We start from the raw sequence: 5,845 nt of genomic DNA, 5'->3' as shown, positions 1-5,845 counted from the left end.
CTGTTCCGAGGAGCGCGCCTCCTCCACCATAACCTTGAGTAGTAACCACAACACCAGGTCAGAGCCATCTGCAGTCGGATTCCTCCGACTGGACTGCTTCACATTGTTGGAAGACGTAATTGTCAGTCTTCCGCATACGTCCAGTACCACGGGCTGCGACTTGTCAATGAGTTAGCATGCGGACAAATTCTGAACTTCGACTGTAAACAATTGAAAGTCGGTAATTATACGTGAATTCGAATTTCGTCAGGAAAAGGGATATTTATCTTCGCTACCACATCCACGTCTCGAGGCTCAACCGACTTCTTCCATGGGGCAGAGTTCTTCGTAAGAAACTGACAGTCGCTCACATACTCAAGAAATTCTCTGTATTTTATAAAACCCGAAGGTGAAAGCCGCGTTTACAAGAAAACTCAACCGGTCCCCTAACCTCAGTCAGATGAATCCAGTCCACACACACACACTACTTCCTTAAGTTCAATTTTAATATTATCCCTCCATCTACACGTAAGTCACCAAAGTGGCTTTCCTTCCAAAATGTTCTACGCGATTTCTACCTTCGCCTTCACAAACTCGGACGTTTAACCTCTAAAAATGTTTCAAGCAGTAGTTCTGATATTTGATGAAGCGATCATTTGTACCTGTCAGTTTCAAATTTCCCGCGATGAGTGTTTCATAGTCCTGTCTTCGCCAAAACTGCAACCAGACCCCCACTGAAGCCAGTTGATTTCCCTTCCAGTGGACTACGTCCCGGAACAATAATTATCAGCGGGCGCAACTAACCAGTTGCCTAGTGCTGGAGCTGTACCTCCATGTCCCTTCTCCGCCTTCCTGATGCGAACCCATAAGCTGATCAAGTCTCACCATATTAACTCCCCTACCAGAAGCAATTGTTTCTAACACACTGCGTGTTGTCAGCAAATGCATGTAAGATGAGATCGAACCCTGGACTCCCGGGAAGAAGTCTAGAACGCCTCCAGTTCCAGGTTACGAAAGCGGCGTGGTAATTATGTGCAGACACGCCGACACGAGTTTCACTGTCGCAGGGGGGCCCCGGGAAAACTGCCCGAGAGTGGGGCGGGCCTACAATGGGTATGGCCTGCCTTCTGGATTGTAGCGCCGAGACTCTGGTGGAAGTTTGCCGACGTTTCAGAGGTCCTTCCTGCACCCATCATCAACCAGGGCGATCATCGCAGGAAGAACCTCCGAAACGTCGGTAAACTTCTACCAGACTACGCGGCGCTACAATCCAGAAGACAGCCATCTTCGTACTTACCGCCGTGAGAACCTCAAATCCTACTGAACTGTGTCGTATCGCTCGCCAGAAATAATAAAGTTAATTTTACGAGCTTAAAATATGCAAGTTCATTACAGCAAGACCATTAAGAGATTCCTGGTGAGCAGGATTTTGGGTTGTTGAGCCAACTTCTTGTAATCAGACCAGCCTCCTTCCTTTTCCTGGGGTAAAGAGGCCGAAGCTTGAAGCTGACCACTCACCTCCATGTAGAGCCGAAGTTAATAATGCGTGGAGCTATACCTCAATTTCCCCACGTGTATCCATAATCTGGAAATTTTTAGGGACACGCGGGCGCCCCATAACAAATAGAAAGTTTTCCAGACGGATGGAAGTTACAAGAACGAGAGGAAATGTACAAACGCAGAATCATTTATCCCGACCTTCGCGAAACCTTGTCTGTTCACCATCGCTCGCTTTGTGATATTGTAACAGAATTTACGTCCCAGTGACACAAATTGACGAACGCCCTGTGCATCTCAAAGATTTAATTTTAAGTAAGGAGTGTTTTGTGGGGGGGGGGGGACGCTGCGCCAAGCACGAAAGCTGGCGAGGTAATGCGAAAGCCAGAAAATTTCCTCGTCCAGATGTTATCGACAACTAATTTCAAGTTACAACAATGAAGCACACACACAAAAAAAAAACACGAAATACTCACGCGGATGAACGGAGCGGCGGCAGTCTGTTGTTCACTGACGTGAAAATAACCGTCAGTTCCACCAACATGACTGCCGCGAGGTCTGTTTCTGTTCTGCACTAATTCACGGCGGTCTCGGACCCGCTCTGAACACAAGTGGTTGGCAGCCCTGCATCAGTGTATCTGTCGCCAGCTCCTTACCACAGTTCTCAGTCCTAGACCTGCAACTGATGACGAAAAACGTCGGTAGCCTCCTACTAGACGAAACGGCGCCGAAACTCAGAAGACACTCATTTTCATACTCGCGTTCGTGAGAACCTAAAATCTCGCCAAGTAGGTTCGGATTGCAGGGATGCGATCGTGGCATATTCGAAGGTACCAAGACATTCACAAGCCGGACGTTGCGTAACTTTGACTTTCGGGGATAAGCCACGTCGAATATCAGACGTTTCGGCAAACACTGCAGTTACGGAGAGAAAGCGTAGTGCGGGGTAAGATTACAACTGGAACGTGTACCGAAACGTCGGGAGAGCGTCGACGCGGCTGCACACACTGAACTGCAGTCACGAGAACGTCAGTCTAGTGAGCTGTTTTACTTTTTATTTCTTTTAGAAGACCCTACACCACTAAGACACGCACGGTTCTGGCTCCACGTATGATTACCCTACTTACTAAGTGCACGTGATGTTTCAGGGACAGTGAGAGCCACGCCAGTGGAAAAGTGGCCTCTTAAAAACGAACCCAGCGTGTGAGAGGAGCTGAAAGAATCAAACAGCTTGGCGCCGAAGTTAGGGGCGAGAAACGTTAATTTAAAGACAACCAAAAATGGCAGCTTCCGTGGAGAAGAGGATCTTTGCGTCATAAGACTGGGGCTTCGAACCTGGAACCATGGTTCAGAAAGCTGCGGACAACCACATCTTCAGCTGTGAGCCTGGCATGTGCGCCGCTCTTGCGTGGAGCTCGTCCGAGCGCAATTATAATTACAGAACGAAAACACGCGGGGCCACGTCGGAATCCATATGGACGGCATTATTGTTATTACGAGGGTCAACAAGTCAGCCGATTAGCGTAGTGCAGCCAACACAACAACAAGAAGTAACAATCACTCCCTCTGCAGCAAGGATTACATTTATCGCCTCACTCCAACACAGTATTAATTTCAAAGGGTCAAACCGGGTGTTCAAAAATACTTCTTCCTTACTTTGAATCTGAGACAAACTAGTGCTATCCGTGGGGGGAAAAATGTTATTTTTAACTTATATCCTTTGTTAAAGCAAACTTAAATGTGACATGGATACGCAGGGGTTTCTTAGATGTAGATTAAATGTCAGCTTCACGCTTCGGCCGCTTTACTCGTGTCCATTATTGGTCCAGACATGGCGGCTAAGAACATTATACTCCTGTCGAAAACCTAAATTAACTGCCAACAACTTTTATGTCTGATGCGACTCGGAAACATCAAAGCACGTTGACTTCTTACTCAACTTATGGGACCCGTCCCGGATCCTTGAGTAGCTTATCGACAAACAGTAATGATGGGCGATACATGGCCCAAGATCCGATTTTATGATGGCGTCTTTCAAAACATATTCATGCAATCTGACCCTCTATGATCTGAGGACCTTAAAATGTTGGTAAATTGTAAAAAAGAAAAATAATATGAAGCTCCTAATTACGAAGCTTTCTGTTATCTCGTTGCCTCATCTTTCTCAGGTCCGACCAAATGTTCTAGGCAGTCCGCCTCTGCTCTGCAAGATGGAAAATCCTGGCCAACAATCAAAACGTGTATAGGAAGTTGATCCGCATCGCAACAGAACACGCTACATTGTCAGCTAATTACAGGTTCGTTTCTAGTAACCAGTAGAAGAATAAACCCGTGTACACGAACTCAATCAGGCGGAACGACCCAGTGTTGCGTTCCTTTGTGTTGCGAGTTGTCAGTGAAACTCTCAAAAACAGACCGGATATTGAAACATCTGCAACTCGGAGCGGGGACTTCAACGTTGGACTAAGCAGAGAGCGAGGAGCTGAACGAATGTTTGTTACTAATCGGAAGTTAGGAATCGTGTTCATTCTTCTTAATTTTAGATAAAAAGACTTTGTCGTAAAAACAAATGAACGTGGGAACATAAATATCACAAGGAAAACACAGAAGCTGTGTCTGATGCTAGTACGTGTTCATTTCTCGTCACCAGACTGCACGACAAATATATAATAAAAATATAAAGGAAGCTAAATCAAATAATAAATCATTTAAAAATCCTGCAGTTCATTTTGTGGGGGGTTGTGACAAATGAAATTATATTCACAAGGAAATTAGGAGCCGATTAAATTCGAGGAATGCTTGTTACCGTGAAGTTCAAATATTTTTTCTTCCCTTATTTTGTTTCAAGAACGTAAAAATTACAAAACTGAGAATATTTGAACCGGAGGTATCGGGGTCTTATCCCAGGGTAAAGCGGATGCAGCTTTAAACTAGCAAGTACAGTCGCTGATAAGAATGCGAGGGTGTTTTACTCCCACGAACCCTACAGACCTTGGGTTTAGACACGGGGGCTGACTCGACAACTTTGCTGGAAAGCTTGAGACAAGATCAGGTACCCGCCTCATTCTCTTCACGGCTATTAAAATGGCTGTTGCAACGATGAGGAGGGATTGGATTCAGCCGGCGTGGCAGCACGCAGCGAGGGGGGAGGGTCTATAGACCAGCATTCCAATCAAAAGATGGCATCAGTTGGTAAAATATGGCTGCTTATATAATAATTGCAGTCATTTGCACTAGAGAGAGCTCATTCTTTTTGTTTGATGGCTGCTTGCTTGCTTTTAGGTTCCCTTTTCCTTCAAATCTTTATTTTTTTATCGTTTTAATAAATGGATAGTATTTTATGGGGCTAATTTTCAGATCGTGAGTGTTTAATGGACAGCCAGTACGTGCTTGTCCAACACGTGAACTGGCCATGCCGGTAACACTCTCTCAGCAACACACGAGACTCTCGGACTGCGAAGACAGAAGAAGGCGACGGAGCGAACGAACACAACAAATTCACTCTTACACTAGACGATGTTTTTCATCCGATTAATCCGTCAAATTTACGCCTGCCATATTTTCAGTATCAAAGACCTCGGGACACAGATTTGAACGAGTGAAAGGCGCTTGCTTATTCGATTTATTTAACGACACTTTCTCAAATGCGTAAGAGAAACAGTCGGAGTATCAATTGGAAATGAATCAGCCGAATGTCGAACCAAGGACCTCCGTAATTATTACCATAGACATGCAGTAGCCGGAACACTCATAGTCTGTGGAATGAGCGTTACGGTCCAGTAGTTGGCAACCCTGCTTCGTATCAGTGAGGTCCCGCGTTCAAATCTCGGCCCCGGCCCACGTCTTCGTAACCTCCAGGCAAATGACGTGGGGTAGGACCTTAAATCAGCTAATGACCGCTTCCTTCTATGTCCTTTCAAATTCATTGTTCAGGACTTAACCTTTTACTGAGTAAGACACGAAGCGCTGAATGGTATATTAAGCAAAACCTTTCTTGACAACCTACTAGTTTCTTATCTAGTCGATGAATTTCCCAAGTTTTATGCAATCCAAAGGTACATTGTGTGGCTCTGTAGATTCTTACTGACATTTCAGAGGAACATGCAGTCCACATCTTCAGAATCGAAGTAAGAAATGTTACGCAGATGGTTGAAGAAGCGTTACGTTATCAGAGCCTTGGGATGAGGAGGGAAGATTGATTCGAGCCAATCTTAAAAGTCATATACAGATGACCACAGTGGCTCTGATTGGCCACTCCCCTCTCCTAACTGTATATAAACCATCAGTCAACACGCCAGCCCTGAAGACGCAGGCAGGATGGTCCACTAAACACAACAGAACCCACACACAAGTCCACAAAGAATCACGA

This window comes from Zootermopsis nevadensis, unplaced genomic scaffold (genome assembly GCF_977971745.1).
Source record: "Zootermopsis nevadensis isolate Lab colony 2312 unplaced genomic scaffold, Znev_1.0 Znev_ptg000003l, whole genome shotgun sequence".
Lineage (NCBI taxonomy): Eukaryota > Metazoa > Arthropoda > Insecta > Blattodea > Termopsidae > Zootermopsis > Zootermopsis nevadensis.
This window is presented reverse-complemented; position numbering follows the sequence as displayed.